This window comes from Lepidochelys olivacea (assembly GCF_965140295.1).
Source record: "Lepidochelys olivacea isolate rLepOli2 genome assembly, chromosome: 21".
Classification (NCBI taxonomy): domain Eukaryota; kingdom Metazoa; phylum Chordata; order Testudines; family Cheloniidae; genus Lepidochelys; species Lepidochelys olivacea.
Genome location: NC_140431.1, coordinates 21,078,916 through 21,106,911, shown reverse-complemented (window position 1 = coordinate 21,106,911; position 27,996 = coordinate 21,078,916).

The window sequence follows — 27,996 nt, the reverse complement described above, 5'->3', positions numbered from 1 at the left end:
TTTGTGCTGGGAGAGAAGCTGAGGCCTGATTAGGGGGCGGGACTTCACTGACTAGGGGTCCTATAAAGGTAGCAGCCAGTCAGGCAGCGGCACAGGAGCTAGCAAACAGAGCTGTGAACAGGGGAGTTTGAGTGGGAGTTCTGTTGGAGGGGAAGTTATTTCTGTGTGTTTGGTTTTGTATTGTCAGTATCTGTATGTGCAGGGGCTTTGTGCTGGGAGAGAAGCTGAGCCCTGATTAGGGGGCGGGGCTTCACTGACTAGGGGTCCTATAAAGGTAGCAGCCAGTCAGGCAGCGGCACAGGAGCTAGCAAACAGAGCTGTAAACAGGGGAGTCTGAGTGGGAGTTCTGTTGGAGGAGATTTATTTGTGTGTGTTTGGTTTTGTATTGGTAGTATCTGTATGTGTAGGGGCTTTGTGCTGGGAGGGAAGCTGAGCCCTGATTAGGGGGCGGGGCTTCACTGACTAGGGATCCTATAAAGCTAGCAGCCAGTCAGGCAGCGCAACAGACAGCTGCAGCGGCACAGGAGCCAGCAACCAGAGCTGTAAACAGGGGAGTTTGAGTGGGAGTTCTGTTGGAGGAGAAGGTATTTGTGTGTGTTTGGTTTTGTATTGGTAGTATCTGTATGTGTATTGGTTTGGCGGGGCTTTGTGCTTGGAGAGAAGCTGAGCCCTGATAAGGGGGCGGGGCTTCACTGACTAGGGTTCCTATAAAGGTAGCAGCCAGTCAGGCAGAGGCAAAGGAGCTAGCAAACAGAGCTGTAAGCAGGGGAGTTTGAGTGGGAGTTCTGTTGGAGGAGAAGGTATTTGTGTGTGTTTGGTTTTGCATTGGTAGTATCTGTATGTGTAGAGGCTTGGAGGGGCTTTGTGCTGGGAGAGAAGCTGAGCCCTGATTAGGGGCGGGGCTTCACTGACTAGGGGTCCTATAAAGGTAGCAGCCAGTCAGGCAGCGGCACAGACAGCTAGCAAACAGAGCTGTGAACAGGGGAGTTTGAGTGGGAGTTCTGTTGGAGGAGAAGTTATTTGTGTGTGTGTGTTTTTGTATTGGTAGTATCTGTATGTGTAGAGGCTTGGAGGGGCTTTGTGATGGGAGAGAAGCTGGGCCCTGATTAGGGGGCGGGGCTTCACGGATTACGGGTCCTAGAAAGGGAGCAGCCAGTCAGGCAGCGGCACAGACAGCTGCAGTGGCACAGGAGCTAGCAAACAGAGCTGTAAAGAGGGGAGTTTGAGTGGGAGTTCTGTTGGAGGAGAAGGTATTTGTGTGTGTTTGGTTTTGTATTGGTAGTATCTGTATGTGTAGGGGTTTGGCGGGGCTTTGTGCTGGGAGAGAAGCTGAGCCCTGATTAGGGGGCGGGGCTTCACTGACTAGGGGTCCTATAAAGGTAGCAGCCAGTCAGGCAGCGGCACAGGAGCTAGCAAACAGAGCTGTAAGCAGGGGAGTTTGAGTGGGAGTTCTTTTGGAGGAGAAGGTATTTGTGTGTTTTTTTGTATTGGTAGTATCTGTATGTGTAGAGGCTTGGAGGGGCTTTGTGCTGGGAGAGAACCTGAGCTCTGATTAGGGGGCGGGGCTTCACTGACTAGGGGTCCTATAAAGGTAGCAGCCAGTCAGGCAGCGGAACAGACAGCTGCAGTGGCACAGGAGCTAGCAAACAGAGCTGTAAACAGGGGAGTTTGAGTGGGAGTTCTGTTGGAGGAGAAGGTATTTGTGTGTGTTTTTGTATTGGTAGTATCTGTATGTGTAGAGGTTTGAAGGGGCTTTGTGCTGGGAGAGAAGCTGAGCCCTGATTAGGGGGCGGGGCTTCACTGACTAGGGGTCCTATAAAGGTAGCAGCCAGTCAGGCAGCGGCACAGGAGCTAGCAAACAGAGCTGTGAACAGGGGAGTTTGAGTGGGAGTTCTGTTGGAGGGGAACGTATTTCTGTGTGTTTGGTTTTGTATTGTCAGTATCTGTATGTGCAGGGGCTTTGTGCTGGGAGGGAAGCTGAGCCCTGATTAGGGGGCGGGGCTTCCCTGACTAGGGGTCCTATAAAGGTAGCAGCCAGTCAGGCAGCGGCACAGGAGCTAGCAAACAGAGCTCTAAACAGGGGAGTCTGAGTGGGAGTTCTGTTGGAGGAGATTTATTTGTGTGTGTTTGGTTTTGTACTGGTAGTATCTGTATGTGTAGGGGCTTTGTGCTGGGAGGGAAGCTGAGCCCTGATTAGGGGGCGGGGCTTCACTGACTAGGGGTCCTATAAAGGTAGCAGCCAGTCAGGCAGCGGCACAGGAGCTAGCAAACAGAGCTGTAAACAGGGGAATTTGTGTGGGAGTTCTGTTGGAAGAGAAGGTATTTGTGTGTGTTTTTGTATTGGTAGTATCTGTATGTGTAGAGGCTTGAAGGGGCTTTGTGCTGGGAGAGAAGCTGACCCCTGATTAGGGGGCGGGTCTTCACTGACTAGGGGTCCTATAAAGGTAGCAGCCAGTCAGGCAGCGGCACAGGAGCTAGCAAACAGAGCTGTAAACAGGGGAATTTGAGTGGGAGTTCTGTTGGAGAAGAAGGTATTTGTGTGTGTTTTTGTATTGGTAGTATCTGTATGTGTAGAGGCTTGGAGGGGCTAGGTGCTGGGAGAGAAGCTGAGCCCTGATTAGGGGGCGGGGCTTCACTGACTAGGGGTCCTATAAAGGTAGCATCCAGTGAGGCAGCGGCACAGACAGCTGCAGTGGCACAGGAGCTAGCAAACAGAGCTGTGAACAGGAGAGTCTGAGTGGGAGTTCTGTTGGAGGAGATTTATTTGTGTATGTTTGGTTTTGTATTGGTAGTATCTGTATGTGTAGGGGCTTTGTGCTGGGAGGGAAGCTGAGCCCTAATTAGGGGGCGGGGCTTCACTGACTAGGGTTCCTATAAAGGTAGCAGCCAGTCAGGCAGCGGAACAGACAGCTGCAGCGGCACAGGAGCTAGCAAACAGAGCTGTAAACAGGGTAATTTGAGCGGGAGTTCTGTTGGAGGAGAAGGTATTTGTGTGTGTTTTTGTATTGGTAGTATCTGTATGTGTAGAGGCTTGGAGGGGCTAGGTGCTGGGAGAGAAGCTGAGCCCTGATTAGGGGGCGGGGCTTCACTGACTAGGGGTCCTATAAAGGTAGCAGCCAGTCAGGCAGCGGCACAGGAGCTAGCAAACAGAGCTGTAAACAGGGGAGTTTGAGTGGGAGTTCTGTTGGAGGAGAAAGTATTTGTGTGTGTTTGGTTTTGTATTGTCAGTATCTGTATGTGCAGGGGCTTTGTGCTGGGAGAGAAGCTGAGCCCTGATTAGGGGGCGGGGCTTGACTGACAAGGGGTCCTATAAAGGTAGCATCCAGTCAGGCAGCGGCACAGACAGCTGCAGTGGCACAGGAGCTAGCAAACAGAGCTGTGAACAGGGGAGTTTGAGTGGGAGTTCTGTTGGAGGAGAAGGTATTTGTGTGTGTTTGGTTTTGTATTGGTAGTATCTGTATGTGTAGGGTCTTTGTGCTGGGAGAGAAGCTGAGCCCTGATCAGGGGGCGGGGCTTCACTGACTAGGGGTCCTATAAAGGTAGGAGCTAGTCAGGCAGCGGCACAGGAGCTAGCAAACAGAGCTGTAAGCAGGGGAGTTTGAGTGGGAGTTCTTTTGGAGGAGAAGGTATTTGTGTGTTTTTTTGTATTGGTAGTATCTGTATGTGTAGAGGCTTGGAGGGGCTTTGTGCTGGGAGAGAAGCTGAGCCCTGATTAGGGGGCGGGGCTTCACTGACTAGGGGTCCTATAAAGGTAGCAGCCAGTCAGGCAGCGGAACAGACAGCTGCAGTGGCACAGGAGCTAGCAAACAGAGCTGTAAACAGGGGAGTTTGAGTGGGAGTTCTGTTGGAGGAGAAGGTATTTGTGTGTATTTTTGTATTGGTAGTATCTGTATGTGTAGAGGTTTGAAGATGCTTTGTGCTGGGAGAGAAGCTGAGGCCTGATTAGGGGGCGGGACTTCACTGACTAGGGGTCCTATAAAGGTAGCAGCCAGTCAGGCAGCGGCACAGGAGCTAGCAAACAGAGCTGTGAACAGGGGAGTTTGAGTGGGAGTTCTGTTGGAGGGGAAGTTATTTCTGTGTGTTTGGTTTTGTATTGTCAGTATCTGTATGTGCAGGGGCTTTGTGCTGGGAGAGAAGCTGAGCCCTGATTAGGGGGCGGGGCTTCACTGACTAGGGGTCCTATAAAGGTAGCAGCCAGTCAGGCAGCGGCACAGGAGCTAGCAAACAGAGCTGTAAACAGGGGAGTCTGAGTGGGAGTTCTGTTGGAGGAGATTTATTTGTGTGTGTTTGGTTTTGTATTGGTAGTATCTGTATGTGTAGGGGCTTTGTGCTGGGAGGGAAGCTGAGCCCTGATTAGGGGGCGGGGCTTCACTGACTAGGGATCCTATAAAGGTAGCAGCCAGTCAGGCAGCGCAACAGACAGCTGCAGCGGCACAGGAGCCAGCAACCAGAGCTGTAAACAGGGGAGTTTGAGTGGGAGTTCTGTTGGAGGAGAAGGTATTTGTGTGTGTTTGGTTTTGTATTGGTAGTATCTGTATGTGTATTGGTTTGGCGGGGCTTTGTGCTTGGAGAGAAGCTGAGCCCTGATAAGGGGGCGGGGCTTCACTGACTAGGGTTCCTATAAAGGTAGCAGCCAGTCAGGCAGAGGCAAAGGAGCTAGCAAACAGAGCTGTAAGCAGGGGAGTTTGAGTGGGAGTTCTGTTGGAGGAGAAGGTATTTGTGTGTGTTTGGTTTTGCATTGGTAGTATCTGTATGTGTAGAGGCTTGGAGGGGCTTTGTGCTGGGAGAGAAGCTGAGCCCTGATTAGGGGCGGGGCTTCACTGACTAGGGGTCCTATAAAGGTAGCAGCCAGTCAGGCAGCGGCACAGACAGCTAGCAAACAGAGCTGTGAACAGGGGAGTTTGAGTGGGAGTTCTGTTGGAGGAGAAGTTATTTGTGTGTGTGTGTTTTTGTATTGGTAGTATCTGTATGTGTAGAGGCTTGGAGGGGCTTTGTGATGGGAGAGAAGCTGGGCCCTGATTAGGGGGCGGGGCTTCACGGATTACGGGTCCTAGAAAGGGAGCAGCCAGTCAGGCAGCGGCACAGACAGCTGCAGTGGCACAGGAGCTAGCAAACAGAGCTGTAAAGAGGGGAGTTTGAGTGGGAGTTCTGTTGGAGGAGAAGGTATTTGTGTGTGTTTGGTTTTGTATTGGTAGTATCTGTATGTGTAGGGGTTTGGCGGGGCTTTGTGCTGGGAGAGAAGCTGAGCCCTGATTAGGGGGCGGGGCTTCACTGACTAGGGGTCCTATAAAGGTAGCAGCCAGTCAGGCAGCGGCACAGGAGCTAGCAAACAGAGCTGTAAGCAGGGGAGTTTGAGTGGGAGTTCTTTTGGAGGAGAAGGTATTTGTGTGTTTTTTTGTATTGGTAGTATCTGTATGTGTAGAGGCTTGGAGGGGCTTTGTGCTGGGAGAGAACCTGAGCTCTGATTAGGGGGCGGGGCTTCACTGACTAGGGGTCCTATAAAGGTAGCAGCCAGTCAGGCAGCGGAACAGACAGCTGCAGTGGCACAGGAGCTAGCAAACAGAGCTGTAAACAGGGGAGTTTGAGTGGGAGTTCTGTTGGAGGAGAAGGTATTTGTGTGTGTTTTTGTATTGGTAGTATCTGTATGTGTAGAGGTTTGAAGGGGCTTTGTGCTGGGAGAGAAGCTGAGCCCTGATTAGGGGGCGGGGCTTCACTGACTAGGGGTCCTATAAAGGTAGCAGCCAGTCAGGCAGCGGCACAGGAGCTAGCAAACAGAGCTGTGAACAGGGGAGTTTGAGTGGGAGTTCTGTTGGAGGGGAAGGTATTTCTGTGTGTTTGGTTTTGTATTGTCAGTATCTGTATGTGCAGGGGCTTTGTGCTGGGAGGGAAGCTGAGCCCTGATTAGGGGGCGGGGCTTCCCTGACTAGGGGTCCTATAAAGGTAGCAGCCAGTCAGGCAGCGGCACAGGAGCTAGCAAACAGAGCTCTAAACAGGGGAGTCTGAGTGGGAGTTCTGTTGGAGGAGATTTATTTGTGTGTGTTTGGTTTTGTACTGGTAGTATCTGTATGTGTAGGGGCTTTGTGCTGGGAGGGAAGCTGAGCCCTGATTAGGGGGCGGGGCTTCACTGACTAGGGGTCCTATAAAGGTAGCAGCCAGTCAGGCAGCGGCACAGGAGCTAGCAAACAGAGCTGTAAACAGGGGAATTTGTGTGGGAGTTCTGTTGGAAGAGAAGGTATTTGTGTGTGTTTTTGTATTGGTAGTATCTGTATGTGTAGAGGCTTGAAGGGGCTTTGTGCTGGGAGAGAAGCTGACCCCTGATTAGGGGGCGGGTCTTCACTGACTAGGGGTCCTATAAAGGTAGCAGCCAGTCAGGCAGCGGCACAGGAGCTAGCAAACAGAGCTGTAAACAGGGGAATTTGAGTGGGAGTTCTGTTGGAGAAGAAGGTATTTGTGTGTGTTTTTGTATTGGTAGTATCTGTATGTGTAGAGGCTTGGAGGAGCTAGGTGCTGGGAGAGAAGCTGAGCCCTGATTAGGGGGCGGGGCTTCACTGACTAGGGGTCCTATAAAGGTAGCATCCAGTGAGGCAGCGGCACAGACAGCTGCAGTGGCACAGGAGCTAGCAAACAGAGCTGTGAACAGGAGAGTCTGAGTGGGAGTTCTGTTGGAGGAGATTTATTTGTGTATGTTTGGTTTTGTATTGGTAGTATCTGTATGTGTAGGGGCTTTGTGCTGGGAGGGAAGCTGAGCCCTAATTAGGGGGCGGGGCTTCACTGACTAGGGGTCCTATAAAGGTAGCAGCCAGTCAGGGAGCGCAACAGACAGCTGCAGCGGCACAGGAGCCAGCAAACAGAGCTTTAAACAGGGGAGTTTGAGTGGGAGTTCTGTTGGAGGAGAAGGTATTTGTGTGTGTTTGGTTTTGTATTGGTAGTATCTGTATGTGTATTGGTTTGGCGGGGCTTTGTGCTTGGAGAGAAGCTGAGCCCTGATTAGGGGGCGGGGCTTCACTGACTAGGGTTCCTATAAAGGTAGCAGCCAGTCAGGCAGCGGAACAGACAGCTGCAGCGGCACAGGAGCTAGCAAACAGAGCTGTAAACAGGGTAATTTGAGCGGGAGTTCTGTTGGAGGAGAAGGTATTTGTGTGTGTTTTTGTATTGGTAGTATCTGTATGTGTAGAGGCTTGGAGGGGCTAGGTGCTGGGAGAGAAGCTGAGCCCTGATTAGGGGGCGGGGCTTCACTGACTAGGGGTCCTATAAAGGTAGCAGCCAGTAAGGCAGCGGCACAGGAGCTAGCAAACAGAGCTGTAAACAGGGGAGTTTGAGTGGGAGTTCTGTTGGAGGAGAAAGTATTTGTGTGTGTTTGGTTTTGTATTGTCAGTATCTGTATGTGCAGGGGCTTTGTGCTGGGAGAGAAGCTGAGCCCTGATTAGGGGGCGGGGCTTGACTGACAAGGGGTCCTATAAAGGTAGCATCCAGTCAGGCAGCGGCACAGACAGCTGCAGTGGCACAGGAGCTAGCAAACAGAGCTGTGAACAGGGGAGTTTGAGTGGGAGTTCTGTTGGAGGAGAAGGTATTTGTGTGTGTTTGGTTTTGTATTGGTAGTATCTGTATGTGTAGGGTCTTTGTGCTGGGAGAGAAGCTGAGCCCTGATCAGGGGGCGGGGCTTCACTGACTAGGGGTCCTATAAAGGTAGGAGCCAGTCAGGCAGCGGCACAGGAGCTAGCAAACAGAGCTGTAAGCAGGGGAGTTTGAGTGGGAGTTCTTTTGGAGGAGAAGGTATTTGTGTGTTTTTTTGTATTGGTAGTATCTGTATGTGTAGAGGCTTGGAGGGGCTTTGTGCTGGGAGAGAAGCTGAGCCCTGATTAGGGGGCGGGGCTTCACTGACTAGGGGTCCTATAAAGGTAGCAGCCAGTCAGGCAGCAGAACAGACAGCTGCAGTGGCACAGGAGCTAGCAAACAGAGCTGTAAACAAGGGAGTTTGAGTGGGAGTTCTGTTGGAGGAGAAGGTATTTGTGTGTATTTTTGTATTGGTAGTATCTGTATGTGTAGAGGTTTGAAGATGCTTTGTGCTGGGAGAGAAGCTGAGGCCTGATTAGGGGGCGGGACTTCACTGACTAGGGGTCCTATAAAGGTAGCAGCCAGTCAGGCAGCGGCACAGGAGCTAGCAAACAGAGCTGTGAACAGGGGAGTTTGAGTGGGAGTTCTGTTGGAGGGGAAGTTATTTCTGTGTGTTTGGTTTTGTATTGTCAGTATCTGTATGTGCAGGGGCTTTGCGCTGGGAGAGAAGCTGAGCCCTGATTAGGGGGCGGGGCTTCACTGACTAGGGGTCCTATAAAGGTAGCAGCCAGTCAGGCAGCGGCACAGGAGCTAGCAAACAGAGCTGTAAACAGGGGAGTCTGAGTGGGAGTTCTGTTGGAGGAGATTTATTTGTGTGTGTTTGGTTTTGTATTGGTAGTATCTGTATGTGTAGGGGCTTTGTGCTGGGAGGGAAGCTGAGCCCTGATTAGGGGGCGGGGCTTCACTGACTAGGGATCCTATAAAGGTAGCAGCCAGTCAGGCAGCGCAACAGACAGCTGCAGCGGCACAGGAGCCAGCAACCAGAGCTGTAAACAGGGGAGTTTGAGTGGGAGTTCTGTTGGAGGAGAAGGTATTTGTGTGTGTTTGGTTTTGTATTGGTAGTATCTGTATGTGTATTGGTTTGGCGGGGCTTTGTGCTTGGAGAGAAGCTGAGCCCTGATAAGGGGGCGGGGCTTCACTGACTAGGGTTCCTATAAAGGTAGCAGCCAGTCAGGCAGAGGCAAAGGAGCTAGCAAACAGAGCTGTAAGCAGGGGAGTTTGAGTGGGAGTTCTGTTGGAGGAGAAGGTATTTGTGTGTGTTTGGTTTTGCATTGGTAGAATCTGTATGTGTAGAGGCTTGGAGGGGCTTTGTGCTGGGAGAGAAGCTGAGCCCTGATTAGAGGCGGGGCTTCACTGACTAGGGGTCCTATAAAGGTAGCAGCCAGTCAGGCAGCGGCACAGACAGCTAGCAAACAGAGCTGTGAACAGGGGAGTTTGAGTGGGAGTTCTGTTGGAGGAGAAGTTATTTGTGTGTGTGTGTTTTTGTATTGGTAGTATCTGTATGTGTAGAGGCTTGGAGGGGCTTTGTGATGGGAGAGAAGCTGGGCCCTGATTAGGGGGCGGGGCTTCACGGATTACGGGTCCTAGAAAGGGAGCAGCCAGTCAGGCAGCGGCACAGACAGCTGCAGTGGCACAGGAGCTAGCAAACAGAGCTGTAAAGAGGGGAGTTTGAGTGGGAGTTCTGTTGGAGGAGAAGGTATTTGTGTGTGTTTGGTTTTGTATTGGTAGTATCTGTATGTGTAGGGGTTTGGCGGGGCTTTGTGCTGGGAGAGAAGCTGAGCCCTGATTAGGGGGCGGGGCTTCACTGACTAGGGGTCCTATAAAGGTAGCAGCCAGTCAGGCAGCGGCACAGACAGCTGCAGTGGCACAGGAGCTAGCAAACAGAGCTGTGAACAGGGGAGTTTGAGTGGGGGTTCTGTTGGAGGAGAAGGTATTTGTGTGTGTTTGGTTTTGTATTGGTAGTATCTGTATGTGTAGGGTCTTTGTGCTGGGAGAGAAGCTGAGCCCTGATCAGGGGGCGGGGCTTCACTGACTAGGGGTCCTATAAAGGTAGGAGCCAGTCAGGCAGCGGCACAGGAGCTAGCAAACAGAGCTGTAAGCAGGGGAGTTTGAGTGGGAGTTCTTTTGGAGGAGAAGGTATTTGTGTGTTTTTTTGTATTGGTAGTATCTGTATGTGTAGAGGCTTGGAGGGGCTTTGTGCTGGGAGAGAACCTGAGCTCTGATTAGGGGGCGGGGCTTCACTGACTAGGGGTCCTATAAAGGTAGGAGCCAGTCAGGCAGCGGAACAGACAGCTGCAGTGGCACAGGAGCTAGCAAACAGAGCTGTAAACAGGGGAGTTTGAGTGGGAGTTCTGTTGGAGGAGAAGGTATTTGTGTGTGTTTTTGTATTGGTAGTATCTGTATGTGTAGAGGCTTGGAGGGGCTAGGTGCTGGGAGAGAAGCTGAGCCCTGATTAGGGGGCGGGGCTTCACTGACTAGGGGTCCTATAAAGGTAGCAGCCAGTCAGGCAGCGCAACAGACAGCTGCAGCGGCACAGGAGCCAGCAAACAGAGCTTTAAACAGGGGAGTTTGAGTGGGAGTTCTGTTGGAGGAGAAGGTATTTGTGTGTGTTTGGTTTTGTATTGGTAGTATCTGTATGTGTATTGGTTTGGCGGGGCTTTGTGCTTGGAGAGAAGCTGAGCCCTGATTAGGGGGCGGGGCTTCACTGACTAGGGTTCCTATAAAGGTAGCAGCCAGTCAGGCAGCGGAACAGACAGCTGCAGCGGCACAGGAGCTAGCAAACAGAGCTGTAAACAGGGTAATTTGAGCGGGAGTTCTGTTGGAGGAGAAGGTATTTGTGTGTGTTTTTGTATTGGTAGTATCTGTATGTGTAGAGGCTTGGAGGGGCTAGGTGCTGGGAGAGAAGCTGAGCCCTGATTAGGGGGCGGGGCTTCACTGACTAGGGGTCCTATAAAGGTAGCAGCCAGTCAGGCAGCGGAACAGACAGCTGCAGCGGCACAGGAGCTAGCAAACAGAGCTGTAAACAGGGTAATTTGAGCGGGAGTTCTGTTGGAGGAGAAGGTATTTGTGTGTGTTTTTGTATTGGTAGTATCTGGATGTGTAGAGGCTTGGAGGGGCTAGGTGCTGGGAGAGAAGCTGAGCCCTGATTAGGGGGCGGGGCTTCACTGACTAGGGGTCCTATAAAGGTAGCAGCCAGTCAGGCAGCGGCACAGGAGCTAGCAAACAGAGCTGTAAACAGGGGAGTTTGAGTGGGAGTTCTGTTGGAGGAGAAAGTATTTGTGTGTGTTTGGTTTTGTATTGTCAGTATCTGTATGTGCAGGGGCTTTGTGCTGGGAGAGAAGCTGAGCCCTGATTAGGGGGCGGGGCTTGACTGACAAGGGGTCCTATAAAGGTAGCAGCCAGTCAGGCAGCGGCTAAGACAGATGCAGCGGCACAGGAGCTAGCAAACAGAGCTGTGAACAGGGGAGTTTGAGTGGGAGTTCTGTTGGAGGAGAAGGTATTTGTGTGTGTTTTTGTATTGGTAGTATCTGTATGTGTAGAGGCTTGGAGGGGCTTTGTGCTGGGAGAGAAGCTGAGCCCTGATTAGGGGGCGGGGCTTCACTGACTAGGGGTCCTATAAAGGTAGCATCCAGTCAGGCAGCGGCACAGACAGCTGCAGTGGCACAGGAGCTAGCAAACAGAGCTGTGAACAGGGGAGTTTGAGTGGGAGTTCTGTTGGAGGAGAAGGTATTTGTGTGTGTTTGGTTTTGTACTGGTAGTATCTGTATGTGTAGGGGCTTTGTGCTGGGAGGGAAGCTGAGCCCTGGTTAGGGGGCGGGGCTTCACTGACTAGGGGTCCTATAAAGGTAGCAGCCAGTCAGGCAGCGGCACAGGAGCTAGCAAAGAGATGTAAACAGGGGAATTTGTGTGGGAGTTCTGTTGGAGGAGAAGGTATTTGTGTGTGTTTTTGTATTGGTAGTATCTGTATGTGTAGAGGCTTGAAGGGGCTTTGTGCTGGGAGAGAAGCTGACCCCTGATTAGGGGGCGGGTCTTCACTGACTAGGGGTCCTATAAAGGTAGCAGCCAGTCAGGCAGCGGCACAGGAGCTAGCAAACAGAGCTGTAAACAGGGGAATTTGAGTGGGAGTTCTGTTGGAGGAGAAGGTATTTGTGTGTGTTTTTGTATTGGTAGTATCTGTATGTGTAGAGGCTAGGAGGGGCTAGGTGCTGGGAGAGAAGCTGAGCCCTGATTAGGGGGCGGGGCTTCACTGACTAGGGGTCCTATAAAGGTAGCAGCCAGTCAGGCAGCGCAACAGACAGCTGCAGCGGCACAGGAGCCAGCAAACAGAGCTGTAAACAGGGGAGTTTGAGTGGGAGTTCTTTTGGAGGAGAAGGTATTTGTGTGTTTTTTTGTATTGGTAGTATCTGTATGTGTAGAGGCTTGGAGGGGCTTTGTGCTGGGAGAGAAGCTGAGCCCTGATTAGGGGGCGGGGCTTCACTGACTAGGGGTCCTATAAAGGTAGCAGCCAGTCAGGCAGCGGCACAGACAGCTGCAGTGGCACAGGAGCTAGCAAACAGAGCTGTAAACAGGGGAGTTTGAGTGGGAGTTCTGTTGGAGGAGAAGGTATTTGTGTGTATTTTTTGTATTGGTAGTATCTGTATGTGTAGAGGTTTGAAGGGGCTTTGTGCTGGGAGAGAAGCTGAGGCCTGATTAGGGGGCGGGACTTCACTGACTAGGGGTCCTATAAAGGTAGCAGCCAGTCAGGCAGCGGCACAGGAGCTAGCAAACAGAGCTGTGAACAGGGGAGTTTGAGTGGGAGTTCTGTTGGAGGGGAAGGTATTTCTGTGTGTTTGGTTTTGTATTGTCAGTATCTGTATGTGCAGGGGCTTTGTGCTGGGAGAGAAGCTGAGCCCTGATTAGGGGGCGGGGCTTCACTGACTAGGGGTCCTATAAAGGTAGCAGCCAGTCAGGCAGCGGCACAGGAGCTAGCAAACAGAGCTGTAAACAGGGGAGTCTGAGTGGGAGTTCTGTTGGAGGAGATTTATTTGTGTGTGTTTGGTTTTGTATTGTCAGTATCTGTATGTGCAGGGGCTTTGTGCTGGGAGAGAAGCTGAGCCCTGATTAGGGGGCGGGGCTTCCCTGACTAGGGGTCCTATAAAGGTAGCAGCCAGTCAGGCAGCGGCACAGGAGCTAGCAAACAGAGCTGTAAACAGGGGAGTCTGAGTGGGAGTTCTGTTGGAGGAGATTTATTTGTGTGTGTTTGGTTTTGTATTGGTAGTATCTGTATGTGTAGGGGCTTTGTGCTGGGAGGGAAGCTGAGCCCTGATTAGGGGGCGGGGCTTCACTGACTAGGGGTCCTATAAAGGTAGCAGCCAGTCAGGCAGCGCAACAGACAGCTGCAGCGGCACAGGAGCCAGCAAACAGAGCTTTAAACAGGGGAGTTTGAGTGGGAGTTCTGTTGGAGGAGAAGGTATTTGTGTGTGTTTGGTTTTGTATTGGTAGTATCTGTATGTGTATTGGTTTGGCGGGGCTTTGTGCTTGGAGAGAAGCTGAGCCCTGATTAGGGGGCGGGGCTTCACTGACTAGGGTTCCTATAAAGGTAGCAGCCAGTCAGGCAGCGGAACAGACAGCTGCAGCGGCACAGGAGCTAGCAAACAGAGCTGTAAACAGGGTAATTTGAGCGGGAGTTCTGTTGGAGGAGAAGGTATTTGTGTGTGTTTTTGTATTGGTAGTATCTGTATGTGTAGAGGCTTGGAGGGGCTAGGTGCTGGGAGAGAAGCTGAGCCCTGATTAGGGGGCGGGGCTTCACTGACTAGGGGTCCTATAAAGGTAGCAGCCAGTCAGGCAGCGGAACAGACAGCTGCAGCGGCACAGGAGCTAGCAAACAGAGCTGTAAACAGGGTAATTTGAGCGGGAGTTCTGTTGGAGGAGAAGGTATTTGTGTGTGTTTTTGTATTGGTAGTATCTGTATGTGTAGAGGCTTGGAGGGGCTAGGTGCTGGGAGAGAAGCTGAGCCCTGATTAGGGGGCGGGGCTTCACTGACTAGGGGTCCTATAAAGGTAGCAGCCAGTCAGGCAGCGGCACAGGAGCTAGCAAACAGAGCTGTAAACAGGGGAGTTTGAGTGGGAGTTCTGTTGGAGGAGAAAGTATTTGTGTGTGTTTGGTTTTGTATTGTCAGTATCTGTATGTGCAGGGGCTTTGTGCTGGGAGAGAAGCTGAGCCCTGATTAGGGGGCGGGGCTTGACTGACAAGGGGTCCTATAAAGGTAGCAGCCAGTCAGGCAGCGGCTAAGACAGATGCAGCGGCACAGGAGCTAGCAAACAGAGCTGTAAGCAGGGGAGTTTGAGTGGGAGTTCTGTTGGAGGAGAAGGTATTTGTGTGTGTTTGGTTTTGTATTGGTAGTATCTGTATGTGTAGGGTCTTTGTGCTGGGAGAGAAGCTGAGCCCTGATCAGGGGGCGGGGCTTCACTGACTAGGGGTCCTATAAAGGTAGGAGCCAGTCAGGCAGCGGCACAGGAGCTAGCAAACAGAGCTGTAAGCAGGGGAGTTTGAGTGGGAGTTCTTTTGGAGGAGAAGGTATTTGTGTGTTTTTTTGTATTGGTAGTATCTGTATGTGTAGAGGCTTGGAGGGGCTTTGTGCTGGGAGAGAAGCTGAGCCCTGATTAGGGGGCGGGGCTTCACTGACTAGGGGTCCTATAAAGGTAGCAGCCAGTCAGGCAGCGGAACAGACAGCTGCAGTGGCACAGGAGCTAGCAAACAGAGCTGTAAACAGGGGAGTTTGAGTGGGAGTTCTGTTGGAGGAGAAGGTATTTGTGTGTATTTTTGTATTGGTAGTATCTGTATGTGTAGAGGTTTGAAGATGCTTTGTGCTGGGATAGAAGCTGAGCCCTGATGAGGCGGCGGGGCTTCACTGACTAGGGGTCCTATAAAGGTAGCAGCCAGTCAGGCAGCGGCACAGGAGCTAGCAAACAGAGCTGTAAACAGGGGAGTTTGAGTGGGAGTTCTGTTGGAGGAGAAAGTATTTGTGTGTGTTTGGTTTTGTATTGTCAGTATCTGTATGTGCAGGGGCTTTGTGCTGGGAGAGAAGCTGAGCCCTGATTAGGGGGCGGGGCTTCCCTGACTAGGGGTCCTATAAAGGTAGCAGCCAGTCAGGCAGCGGCACAGGAGCTAGCAAACAGAGCTGTGAACAGGGGAGTTTGAGTGGGAGTTCTGTTGGAGGAGAAGGTATTTGTGTGTGTTTTTCTATTGGTAGTATCTGTATCTGTAGAGGCTTGGAGGGGCTTTGTGCTGGGAGAGAAGCTGAGCCCTGATTAGGGGGCGGGGCTTCACTGACTTGGGGTCCTATAAAGGTAGCAGCCAGTCAGGCAGCGGCACAGGAGCTAGCAAACAGAGCTGTAAACAGGAGAGTTTGAGTGGGAGTTCTCTTGGAGGAGAAGGTATTTGTGTGTGTTCGGTTTTGTATTGGTAGTATCTGTATGTGTACGGGCTTTGTGCTGGGAGAGAAGCTGAGCCCTGATTAGGGGGCGGGGCTTCACTGACTAGGGGTCCTATAAATGTAGCAGCCGGTCAGGCAGCGGCACAGACAGCTGCAGCGGCACAGGAGCTAGCAAACAGAGCTGTAAACAGGGGAGTTTGAGTGGGAGTTCTGTTGGAGGAGATGGTATTTGTGTGTGTTTGGTTTTGTATTGGTAGTATCTGTATGTGTATTGGTTTGGCGGGGCTTTGTGCTTGTAGAGAAGCTGAGCCCTGATTAGGGGGCGGGGCTTCACTGACTAGGGTTCCTATAAAGGTAGCAGCCAGTCAGGCAGCGGCACAGGAGCTAGCAAACAGAGCTGTGAACAGGGGAGTTTGAGTGGGAGTTCTTTTGGAGGAGAAGGTATTTGTGTGTGTTTTTGTATTGGTAGTATCTGTATGTGTAGAGGCTCGGAGGGGCTAGGTGCTGGGAGAGAAGCTGAGCCCTGATTAGGGGGCGGGGCTTCACTGACTAGGGGTCCTATAAAGGTAGCAGCCAGTCAGGCAGCGGCACAGACAGCTACAGCGGCACAGGAGCTAGCAAACAGAGCTGTAAACAGGGGAGTTGGAGTTCTCTTGGAGGAGAAGGTATTTGTGTGTGTTTGGATTTGCATTGGTAGTATCTATATGTGCAGGGGCTTTGTGCTGGGAGAGAAGCTGAGCCCTGATTAGGGGGCGGGGCTTCCCTGACTAGGGGTCCTATAAAGGTAGCAGCCAGTCAGGCAGCGGCACAGGAGCTAGCAAACAGAGCTGTGAACAGGGGAGTTTGAGTGGGAGTTCTGTTGGAGGAGAAGTTATTTGTGTGTGTGTGTTTTTGTATTGGTAGTATCTGTATGTGTAGAGGCTTTGAGGGGCTTTGTGCTGGGAGAGAAGCTGAGCCCTGATTAGGGGGCGGTGCTTCACTGACTACGGGTCCTAGAAAGGGAGCAGGCAGTCAGGCAGCGGCACAGACAGCTGCAGTGGCACAGGAGCTAGCAAACAGAGCTGTAAAGAGGGGAGTTTGAGTGGGAGTTCTGTTGGAGGAGAAGGTATTTGTGTGTGTTTGGTTTTGTATTGGTAGTATCTGTATGTGTAGGGGCTTTGTGCTGGGAGAGAAGCTGAGCCCTGATTAGGGGGCGGGGCTTCACTGACTAGGGGTCCTATAAAGGTAGCAGCCAGTCAGGCAGCGGAACAGTCAGCTGCAGCCGCACAGGAGCTAGCAAACAGCTGTGAACAGGGGAGTTTGAGTGGGAGTTCTGTTGGAGGAGAAGGTATTTGTGTGTGTTTTTGTATTGGTAGTATCTGTATGTGTAGAGGCTTGGAGGGGCTTTGTGCTGGGAGAGAAGCTGAGCCCTGATTAGGGGGCGGGGCTTCACTGACTAGGGGTCCTATAAAGGTAGCAGCCAGTCAGGCAGCGGCACAGACAGCTACAGCGGCACAGGAGCTAGCAAACAGAGCTGTAAACAGGGGAGTTGGAGTTCTGTTGGAGGAGAAGGTATTTGTGTGTGTTTGGATTTGCATTGGTAGTATCTATATGTGCAGGGGCTTTGTGCTGGGAGAGAAGCTGAGCCCTGATTAGGGGGCGGGGCTTCCCTGACTAGGGGTCCTATAAAGGTAGCAGCCTGTCAGGCAGCGGCACAGGAGCTAGCAAACAGAGCTGTGAACAGGGGAGTTTGAGTGGGAGTTCTGTTGGAGGAGAAGTTATTTGTGTGTGTGTGTTTTTGTATTGGTAGTATCTGTATGTGTAGAGGCTTTGAGGGGCTTTGTGCTGGGAGAGAAGCTGAGCCCTGATTAGGGGGCGGGGCTTCACTGACTACGGGTCCTATAAAGGTAGCAGCCAGTCAGGCAGCGGCACAGGAGCTAGCAAACAGAGCTGTAAACAGGAGAGTTTGAGTGGGAGTTCTCTTGGAGGAGAAGGTATTTGTGTGTGTTCGGTTTTGTATTGGTAGTATCTGTATGTGTACGGGCTTTGTGCTGGGAGAGAAGCTGAGCCCTGATTAGGGGGCGGGGCTTCACTGACTAGGGGTCCTATAAAGGTAGCAGCCAGTCAGGCAGCGGCACAGGAGCTAGCAAACAGAGCTGTGAACAGGGGAGTTTGAGTGGGAGTTCTTTTGGAGGAGAAGGTATTTGTGTGTGTTTTTGTATTGGTAGTATCTGTATGTGTAGAGGCTCGGAGGGGCTAGGTGCTGGGAGAGAAGCTGAGCCCTGATTAGGGGGCGGGGCTTCACTGACTAGGGGTCCTATAAAGGTAGCAGCCAGTCAGGCAGCGGCAAAGGAGCTAGCAAACAGAGCTGTAAGCAGGGGAGTTTGAGTGGGAGTTCTGTTGGAGGAGAAGGTATTTGTGTGTGTTTGGTTTTCTATTGGTAGTATCTGTATGTGTAGAGGCTTGGAGGGGCTTTGTGCTGGGAGAGAATCTGAGCCCTGATTAGGGGGCGGGGCTTCCCTGACTAGGGGTCCTATAAAGGTAGCAGCCAGTCAGGCAGCGGCACAGGAGCTAGCAAACAGAGCTGTGAACAGGGGAGTTTGAGTGGGAGTTCTGTTGGAGGAGAAGGTATTTGTGTGTGTTTTTGTATTGGTAGTATCTGTATGTGTAGAGGCTTGGAGGGGCTTTGTGCTGGGAGAGAAGCTGAGCCCTGATTAGGGGGCGGGGCTTCACTGACTTGGGGTCCTATAAAGGTAGCAGCCAGTCAGGCAGCGGCACAGGAGCTAGCAAACAGAGCTCTAAACAGGAGAGTTTGAGTGGGAGTTCTCTTGGAGGAGAAGGTATTTGTGTGTGTTCGGTTTTGTATTGGTAGTATCTGTATGTGTACGGGCTTTGTGCTGGGAGAGAAGCTGAGCCCTGATTAGGGGGCGGGGCTTCACTGACTAGGGGTCCTATAAATGTAGCAGCCAGTCAGGCAGCGGCACAGACAGCTGCAGCGGCACAGGAGCTAGCAAACAGAGCTGTAAACAGGGGAGTTTGAGTGGGAGTTCTGTTGGAGGAGATGGTATTTGTGTGTGTTTGGTTTTGTATTGGTAGTATCTGTATGTGTATTGGTTTGGCGGGGCTTTGTGCTTGTAGAGAAGCTGAGCCCTGATTAGGGGGCGGGGCTTCACTGACTAGGGTTCCTATAAAGGTAGCAGCCAGTCAGGCAGCGGCACAGGAGCTAGCAAACAGAGCTGTGAACAGGGGAGTTTGAGTGGGAGTTCTTTTGGAGGAGAAGGTATTTGTGTGTGTTTTTGTATTGGTAGTATCTGTATGTGTAGAGGCTCGGAGGGGCTAGGTGCTGGGAGAGAAGCTGAGCCCTGATTAGGGGGCGGGGCTTCACTGACTAGGGGTCCTATAAAGGCAGCAGCCAGTCAGGCAGCGGCACAGACAGCTACAGCGGCACAGGAGCTAGCAAACAGAGCTGTAAACAGGGGAGTTGGAGTTCTCTTGGAGGAGAAGGTATTTGTGTGTGTTTGGATTTGCATTGGTAGTATCTATATGTGCAGGGGCTTTGTGCTGGGAGAGAAGCTGAGCCCTGATTAGGGGGCGGGGCTTCCCTGACTAGGGGTCCTATAAATGTAGCAGCCAGTCAGGCAGCGGCACAGGAGCTAGCAAACAGAGCTGTGAACAGGGGAGTTTGAGTGGGAGTTCTGTTGGAGGAGAAGTTATTTGTGTGTGTGTGTTTTTGTATTGGTAGTATCTGTATATGTAGAGGCTTTGAGGGGCTTTGTCCTGGGAGAGAAGCTGAGCCCTGATTAGGGGGCGGTGCTTCACTGACTACGGGTCCTAGAAAGGGAGCAGGCAGTCAGGCAGCGGCACAGACAGCTGCAGTGGCAGAGGAGCTAGCAAACAGAGCTGTAAAGAGGGGAGTTTGAGTGGGAGTTCTGTTGGAGGAGAAGGTATTTGTGTGTGTTTGGTTTTGTATTGGTAGTATCTGTATGTGTAGGGGCTTTGTGCTGGGAGAGAAGCTGAGCCCTGATTAGGGGGCGGGGCTTCACTGACTAGGGGTCCTATAAAGGTAGCAGCCAGTCAGGCAGCGGAACAGTCAGCTGCAGCCGCACAGGAGCTAGCAAACAGCTGTGAACAGGGGAGTTTGAGTGGGAGTTCTGTTGGAGGAGAAGGTATTTGTGTGTGTTTTTGTATTGGTAGTATCTGTATGTGTAGAGGCTTGGAGGGGCTTTGTGCTGGGAGAGAAGCTGAGCCCTGATTAGGGGGCGGGGCTGCACTGACTAGGGGTCCTATAAAGGTAGCAGCCAGTCAGGCAGCGGCACAGACAGCTACAGCGGCACAGGAGCTAGCAAACAGAGCTGTAAACAGGGGAGTTGGAGTTCTGTTGGAGGAGAAGGTATTTGTGTGTGTTTGGATTTGCATTGGTAGTATCTATATGTGCAGGGGCTTTGTGCTGGGAGAGAAGCTGAGCCCTGATTAGGGGGCGGGGCTTCCCTGACTAGGGGTCCTATAAAGGTAGCAGCCAGTCAGGCAGCGGCACAGGAGCTAGCAAACAGAGCTGTGAACAGGGGAGTTTGAGTGGGAGTTCTGTTGGAGGAGAAGTTATTTGTGTGTGTGTGTTTTTGTATTGGTAGTATCTGTATGTGTAGAGGCTTTGAGGGGCTTTGTGCTGGGAGAGAAGCTGAGCCCTGATTAGGGGGCGGGGCTTCACTGACTACGGGTCCTATAAAGGTAGCAGCCAGTCAGGTAGCGGCACAGACAGCTGCAGCGGCACAGGAGGTAGCAAACAGAGCTCTAAACAGGGGAGTTTGAGAGGGAGTTCTGTTGGAGGAGAAGGTATTTGTGTGTGTTTGGTTTTGTATTGGTAGTATCTGTATGTGTAGAGGCTTGGAGGGGCTTTGTGATGGGAGAGAAGCTGGGCCCTGATTAGGGGGCGGGGCTTCACTGATTACGGGTCCTAGAAAGGGAGCAGCCAGTCAGGCAGCGGCACAGACAGCTGCAGTGGCACAGGAGCTAGCAAACAGAGCTGTAAAGAGGGGAGTTTGAGTGGGAGTTCTGTTGGAGGAGAAGGTATTTGTGTGTGTTTGGTTTTGTATTGGTAGTATCTGTAGGTGTAGGGGCTTTTTGCTGGGAGAGAAGCTGAGCCCTGATTAGGGGGCGGGGCTTCACTGACTAGGGGTCCTATAAAGGTAGCAGCCAGTCAGGCAGCGGCACAGACAGCTGCAGCGGCACAGGAGCTAGCAAACAGAGCTGTAAACAGGGGAGTTTGAGTGGGAGTTCTTTTGGAGGAGAAGGTATTTGTGTGTTTTTTTGTATTGGTAGTATCTGTATGTGTAGAGGCTTGGAGGGGCTTTGTGCTGGGAGAGAAGCTGAGCCCTGATTAGGGGGCGGGGCTTCACTGATTAGGGGTCCTATAAAGCTAGCAGCCAGTCAGGCAGCGGCACAGGAGCTAGCAAAAAGAGCTCTAAACAGGGGAGTTTGAGTGGGAGTTCTGTTGGAGGAGATGGTATTTGTGTGTGTTTGGTTTTTTATTGGTAGTATCTGTATGTGTAGGGGTTTGGCGGGGCTTTGTGCTTGGAGAGAAGCTGAACCCTGATTAGGGGGCGGGGCTTCACTGACTAGGGGTCCTATAAAGGTAGCAGCCAGTCAGGCAGCGGAACAGACAGCTGCAGTGGCACAGGAGCTAGCAAACAGAGCTGTGAACAGGGGAGTTTGAGTGGGAGTTCTGTTGGAGGAAAAGGTATTTGTGTGTGTTTTTGTATTGGTATTATCTGTATGTGTGGAGGCTTGGAGGGGCTAGGTGCTGCGAGAGAAGCTGAGCCCTGATTAGGGGCGGGGCTTCACTGACGAGGGTTCCTATAAAGGTAGCAGCCAGTCAGGCAGCGGCAAAGGAGCTAGCAAACAGAGCTGTAAGCAGGGGAGTTTGAGTGGGAGTTCTGTTGGAGGAGAAGGTATTTGTGTGTGTTTGGTTTTGTATTGGTAGTATCTGTATGTGTAGAGGCTTGGAGGGGATTTGTGCTGGGAGAGAAGCTGAGCCCTGATTAGGGGGCGGGGCTTCACTGACTAGGGTTCCTATAAAGGTAGCAGCCAGTCAGGCAGCGGCAAAGGAGCTAGCAAACAGAGCTGTAAGCAGGGGAGTTTGAGTGGGAGTTCTGTTGGAGGAGAAGGTATTTGTGTGTGTTTGGTTTTGTATTGGTAGTATCTGTATGTGTAGAGGCTTGGAGGGGATTTGTGCTGGGAGAGAAGCTGAGCCCTGATTAGGGGGCGGGGCTTCACTGACTAGGGGTCCTATAAAGGTAGCAGCCAGTCAGGCAGCGGCACAGGAGCTAGCAAACAGAGCTGTGAACAGGGGAGTTTGAGTGGGAGTTCTGTTGGAGGAGAAGGTATTTGTGTGCGTTTTTGTATTGGTAGTATCTGTATGTGTAGAGGCTTGGAGGGGCTAGGTGCTGCCAGAGAAGCTGAGCCCTGATTAGGGGGCGGGGCTTCACTGACTAGGGGTCCTATAAAGGTAGCAGCCAGTCAGGCAGCGGAACAGACAGCTGCAGCGGCACAGGAGCTAGCAAACAGAGCTCTAAACAGGGGAGTTTGAGTGGGAGTTCTGTTGGAGGAGAAGGTATTTGTGTGTTTTCGGTTTTGTATTGGTAGTATCTGTATGTGTAGAGGCTTGGAGGGGCTTTGTGCTGGGAGAGAAGCTGAGCCCTGATTAGGGGGCGGGGCTTCACTGACTAGGGGTCCTATAAAGGTAGCAGCCAGTCAGGCAGCGCAACAGACAGCTGCAGCGGCACAGGAGCCAGCAAACAGAGCTGTAAACAGGAGAGTTTGAGTGGGAGTTCTGTTGGAGGAGATGGTATTTGTGTGTGTTTGGTTTTTTATTGGTAGTATCTGTATGTGTAGGGGTTTGGCGGGGCTTTGTGCTTGGAGAGAAGCTGAACCCTGATTAGGGGGCGGGGCTTCACTGACTAGGGGTCCTATAAAGGTAGCAGCCAGTCAGGCAGCGGAACAGACAGCTGCAGCGGCACAGGAGCTAGCAAACAGAGCTCTAAACAGGGGAGTTTGAGTGGGAGTTCTGTTGGAGGAGAAGGTATTTGTGTGTTTTCGGTTTTGTATTGGTAGTATCTGTATGTGTAGAGGCTTGGAGGGGCTTTGTGCTGGGAGAGAAGCTGAGCCCTGATTAGGGGGCGGGGCTTCACTGACTAGGGGTCCTATAAAGGTAGCAGCCAGTCAGGCAGCGGCACAGGAGCTAGCAAACAGAGCTGTAAACAGGGCAGTTTGAGTGGGAGTTCTGTTGGAGGAGAAGGTATTTGTGTGTTTTTTTGTATTGGTAGTATTTGTATATGTAGAGGCTTGGAGGGGCTTTGTGCTGGGAGAGAAGCTGAGCCCTGATTAGGGGGCGGGGCTTCACTGACTAGGGGTCCTATAAAGGTAGCAGCCAGTCAGGCAGCGGCACAGGAGCTAGCAAACAGAGCTGTAAACAGGGGAGTTTGAGTGGCAGTTCTGTTGGAGGAGATGGTATTTGTGTGTGTTTGGTTTTGTATTGGTAGTATCTGTATGTGTAGGGGTTTGGCGGGGCTTTGTGCTTGGAGAGAAGCTGAGCCCTGATTAGGGGCCGGGGCTTCACTGACTAGGGGTCCCATAAAGGTAGCAGCCAGTCAGGCATTGGCACAGACAGCTGCAGCGGCACAGGAGCTAGCAAACAGAGCTGTAAACAGGGGAGTTTGAGTGGGAGTTCTGTTGGAGGAGAAGGTATTTGTGTGTGTTTGGTTTTGCATTGGTAGTATCTGTATGTGTAGAGGCTTGGAGGGGCTTTGTGCTGGGAGAGAAGCTGAGCCCTGATTAGGGGGCGGGGCTTCAGTGACTTGGGGTCCTATAAAGGTAGCAGCCAGTCAGGCAGCGGCACAGGAGCTAGCAAACAGAGCTGTAAACAGGAGAGTTTGAGTGGGAGTTCTCTTGGAGGAGAAGGTATTTGTGTGTGTTCGGTTTTGTATTGGTAGTATCTGTATGTGTACGGGCTTTGTGCTGGGAGAGAAGCTGAGCCCTGATTAGGGGGCGGGGCTTCTTGACTAGGGGTCCTATAAAGGTAGCAGCCAGTCAGGCAGCGGCACAGACAGCTGCAGCGGCACAGGTGCTAGCAAACAGAGCTGTAAACAGGGGAGTTTGAGTGGGAGTTCTGTTGGAGGAGATGGTATTTGTGTGTGTTTGGTTTTGTATTGGTAGTATCTGTATGTGTATTGGTTTGGCGGGGCTTTGTGCTTGTAGAGAAGCTGAGCCCTGATTAGGGGGCGGGGCTTCACTGACTAGGGTTCCTATAAAGGTAGCAGCCAGTCAGGCAGCGGAACAGACAGCTGCAGCGGCACAGGAGCTAGCAAACAGAGCTGTAAACAGGGTAATTTGAGCGGGAGTTCTGTTGGAGGAGAAGGTATTTGTGTGTGTTTTTGTTTTGGTAGTATCTGTATTTGTAGAGGCTTGAAGGGGCTTTGTGCTGGGAGAGAAGCTGAGCCCTGATTAGGGGGCGGGGCTTCACTGACTAGGGGTCCTATAAAGGTAGCAGCCAGTCAGGCAGCGGCACAGGAGCTAGCAAACAGAGCTGTGAACAGGGGAGTTGGAGTTCTCTTGGAGGAGAAGGTATTTGTGTGTGTTTGGATTTGCATTGGTAGTATCTATATGTGCAGGGGCTTTGTGCTGGGAGAGAAGCTGAGCCCTGATTAGGGGGCGGGGCTTCCCTGACTAGGGGTCCTATAAAGGTAGCAGCCAGTCAGGCAGCGGCACAGGAGCTAGCAAACAGAGCTGTGAACAGGGGAGTTTGAGTGGGAGTTCTGTTGGAGGAGAAGTTATTTGTGTGTGTGTGTTTTTGTATTGGTAGTATCTGTATGTGTAGAGGCTTTGAGGGGCTTTGTGATGGGAGAGAAGCTGGGCTCTGATTAGGGGGCGGGGCTTCACTGATTACGGGTCCTAGAAAGGGAGCAGCCAGTCAGGCAGCGGCATAGACAGCTGCAGTGGCACAGGAGCTAGCAAACAGAGCTGTAAAGAGGGGAGTTTGAGTGGGAGTTCTGTTGGAGGAGAAGGTATTTGTGTGTGTTTTTGTATTGGTAGTATCTGTATGTGTAGAGGCTTGAAGGGGCTTTGTGCTGGGAGAGAAGCTGAGCCCTGATTAGGGGGCGGGGCTTCACTGACTAGGGGTCCTATAAAGGTAGCAGCCAGTCAGGCAGCGGCACAGACAGCTGCAGTGGCACAGGAGCTAGCAAACAGAGCTGTAAAGAGGGGAGTTTGAGTGGGAGTTCTGTTGGAGGAGAAGGTATTTGTGTGTGTTTGGTTTTGTATTGGTAGTATCTGTATGTGTAGGGGCTTTTTGCTGGGAGAGAAGCTGAGCCCTGATTAGGGGGCGGGGCTTCACTGACTAGGGGTCCTATAAAGGTAGCAGCCAGTCAGGCAGCGGCACAGGAGCTAGCAAACAGAGCTGTAAACAGGGGAGTTTGAGTGGGAGTTCTTTTGGAGGAGAAGGTATTTGTGTGTTTTTTTGTATTGGTAGTATCTGTATGTGTAGAGGCTTGGAGGGGCTTTGTGATGGGAGAGAAGCTGGGCTCTGATTAGGGGGCGGGGCTTCACTGATTACGGGTCCTATAAAGGTAGCAGCCAGTCAGGCAGCGGAACAGTCAGCTGCAGCCGCACAGGAGCTAGCAAACAGCTGTGAACAGGGGAGTTTGAGTGGGAGTTCTGTTGGAGGAGAAGGTATTTGTGTGTGTTTTTGTATTGGTAGTATCTGTATGTGTAGAGGCTTGGAGGGGCTTTGTGCTGGGAGAGAAGCTGAGCCCTGATTAGGGGGCGGGGCTTCACTGACTAGGGGTCCTATAAAGGTAGCAGCCAGTCAGGCAGCGGCACAGACAGCTACAGCGGCACAGGAGCTAGCAAACAGAGCTGTAAACAGGGGAGTTGGAGTTCTGTTGGAGGAGAAGGTATTTGTGTGTGTTTGGATTTGCATTGGTAGTATCTATATGTGCAGGGGCTTTGTGCTGGGAGAGAAGCTGAGCCCTGATTAGGGGGCGGGGCTTCCCTGACTAGGGGTCCTATAAAGGTAGCAGCCAGTCAGGCAGCGGCACAGGAGCTAGCAAACAGAGCTGTGAACAGGGGAGTTTGAGTGGGAGTTCTGTTGGAGGAGAAGTTATTTGTGTGTGTGTGTTTTTGTATTGGTAGTATCTGTATGTGTAGAGGCTTTGAGGGGCTTTGTGCTGGGAGAGAAGCTGAGCCCTGATTAGGGGGCGGGGCTTCACTGACTACGGGTCCTATAAAGGTAGCAGCCAGTCAGGTAGCGGCACAGACAGCTGCAGCGGCACAGGAGGTAGCAAACAGAGCTCTAAACAGGGGAGTTTGAGTGGGAGTTCTGTTGGAGGAGAAGGTATTTGTGTGTGTTTGGTTTTGTATTGGTAGTATCTGTATGTGTAGGGGCTTTTTGCTGGGAGAGAAGCTGAGCCCTGATTAGGGGGCGGGGCTTCACTGACTAGGGGTCCTATAAAAGTAGCAGCCAGTCAGGCAGCGGCACAGACAGCTGCAGCGGCACAGGAGCTAGCAAACAGAGCTGTGAACAGGGGAGTTTGAGTGGGAGTTCTGTTGGAGGAGAAGTTATTTGTGTGTGTGTGTTTTTGTATTGGTAGTATCTGTATGTGTAGAGGCTTTGAGGGGCTTTGTGCTGGGAGAGAAGCTGAGCCCTGATTAGGGGGCGGGGCTTCACTGACTACGGGTCCTATAAAGGTAGCAGCCAGTCAGGTAGCGGCACAGACAGCTGCAGCGGCACAGGAGGTAGCAAACAGAGCTCTAAACAGGGGAGTTTGAGTGGGAGTTCTGTTGGAGGAGAAGGTATTTGTGTGTGTTTGGTTTTGTATTGGTAGTATCTGTATGTGTAGGGGCTTTTTGCTGGGAGAGAAGCTGAGCCCTGATTAGGGGGCGGGGCTTCACTGACTAGGGGTCCTATAAAAGTAGCAGCCAGTCAGGCAGCGGCACAGACAGCTGCAGCGGCACAGGAGCTAGCAAACAGAGCTGTAAACAGGGGAGTTTGAGTGGGAGTTCTTTTGGAGGAGAAGGTATTTGTGTGTTTTTTTGTATTGGTAGTATCTGTATGTGTAGAGGCTTGGAGGGGCTTTGTGCTGGGAGAGAAGCTGAGCCCTGATTAGGGGGCGGGGCTTCACTGATTAGGGGTCCTATAAAGCTAGCAGCCAGTCAGGCAGCGGCACAGGAGCTAGCAAAAAGAGCTCTAAACAGGGGAGTTTGAGTGGGAGTTCTGTTGGAGGAGATGGTATTTGTGTGTGTTTGGTTTTTTATTGGTAGTATCTGTATTTGTAGGGGTTTGGCGGGGCTTTGTGCTTGGAGAGAAGCTGAACCCTGATTAGGGGGCGGGGCTTCACTGACTAGGGGTCCTATAAAGGTAGCAGCCAGTCAGGCAGCGGAACAGACAGCTGCAGTGGCACAGGAGCTAGCAAACAGAGCTGTGAACAGGGGAGTTTGAGTGGGAGTTCTGTTGGAGGAAAAGGTATTTGTGTGTGTTTTTGTATTGGTATTATCTGTATGTGTAGAGGCTTGGAGGGGCTAGGTGCTGCGAGAGAAGCTGAGCCCTGATTAGGGGCGGGGCTTCACTGACGAGGGTTCCTATAAAGGTAGCAGCCAGTCAGGCAGCGGCAAAGGAGCTAGCAAACAGAGCTGTAAGCAGGGGAGTTTGAGTGGGAGTTCTGTTGGAGGAGAAGGTATTTGTGTGTGTTTGGTTTTGTATTGGTAGTATCTGTATGTGTAGAGGCTTGGAGGGGATTTGTGCTGGGAGAGAAGCTGAGCCCTGATTAGGGGGCGGGGCTTCACTGACTAGGGTTCCTATAAAGGTAGCAGCCAGTCAGGCAGCGGCAAAGGAGCTAGCAAACAGAGCTGTAAGCAGGGGAGTTTGAGTGGGAGTTCTGTTGGAGGAGAAGGTATTTGTGTGTGTTTGGTTTTGTATTGGTAGTATCTGTATGTGTAGAGGCTTGGAGGGGATTTGTGCTGGGAGAGAAGCTGAACCCTGATTAGGGGGCGGGGCTTCACTGACTAGGGGTCCTATAAAGGTAGCAGCCAGTCAGGCAGCGCAACAGACAGCTGCAGCGGCACAGGAGCTAGCAAACAGAGCTGTAAACAGGGGAGTTTGAGTGGGAGTTCTTTTGGAGGAGAAGGTATTTGTGTGTTTTTTTGTATTGGTAGTATCTGTATGTGTAGAGGCTTGGAGGGGCTTTGTGCTGGGAGAGAAGCTGAGCCCTGATTAGGGGGCGGGGCTTCACTGATTAGGGGTCCTATAAAGCTAGCAGCCAGTCAGGCAGCGGCACAGGAGCTAGCAAAAAGAGCTCTAAACAGGGGAGTTTGAGTGGGAGTTCTGTTGGAGGAGATGGTATTTGTGTGTGTTTGGTTTTTTATTGGTAGTATCTGTATGTGTAGGGGTTTGGCGGGGCTTTGTGCTTGGAGAGAAGCTGAACCCTGATTAGGGGGCGGGGCTTCACTGACTAGGGGTCCTATAAAGGTAGCAGCCAGTCAGGCAGCGGAACAGACAGCTGCAGTGGCACAGGAGCTAGCAAACAGAGCTGTGAACAGGGGAGTTTGAGTGGGAGTTCTGTTGGAGGAAAAGGTATTTGTGTGTGTTTTTGTATTGGTATTATCTGTATGTGTGGAGGCTTGGAGGGGCTAGGTGCTGCGAGAGAAGCTGAGCCCTGATTAGGGGCGGGGCTTCACTGACGAGGGTTCCTATAAAGGTAGCAGCCAGTCAGGCAGCGGCAAAGGAGCTAGCAAACAGAGCTGTAAGCAGGGGAGTTTGAGTGGGAGTTCTGTTGGAGGAGAAGGTATTTGTGTGTGTTTGGTTTTGTATTGGTAGTATCTGTATGTGTAGAGGCTTGGAGGGGATTTGTGCTGGGAGAGAAGCTGAGCCCTGATTAGGGGGCGGGGCTTCACTGACTAGGGTTCCTATAAAGGTAGCAGCCAGTCAGGCAGCGGCAAAGGAG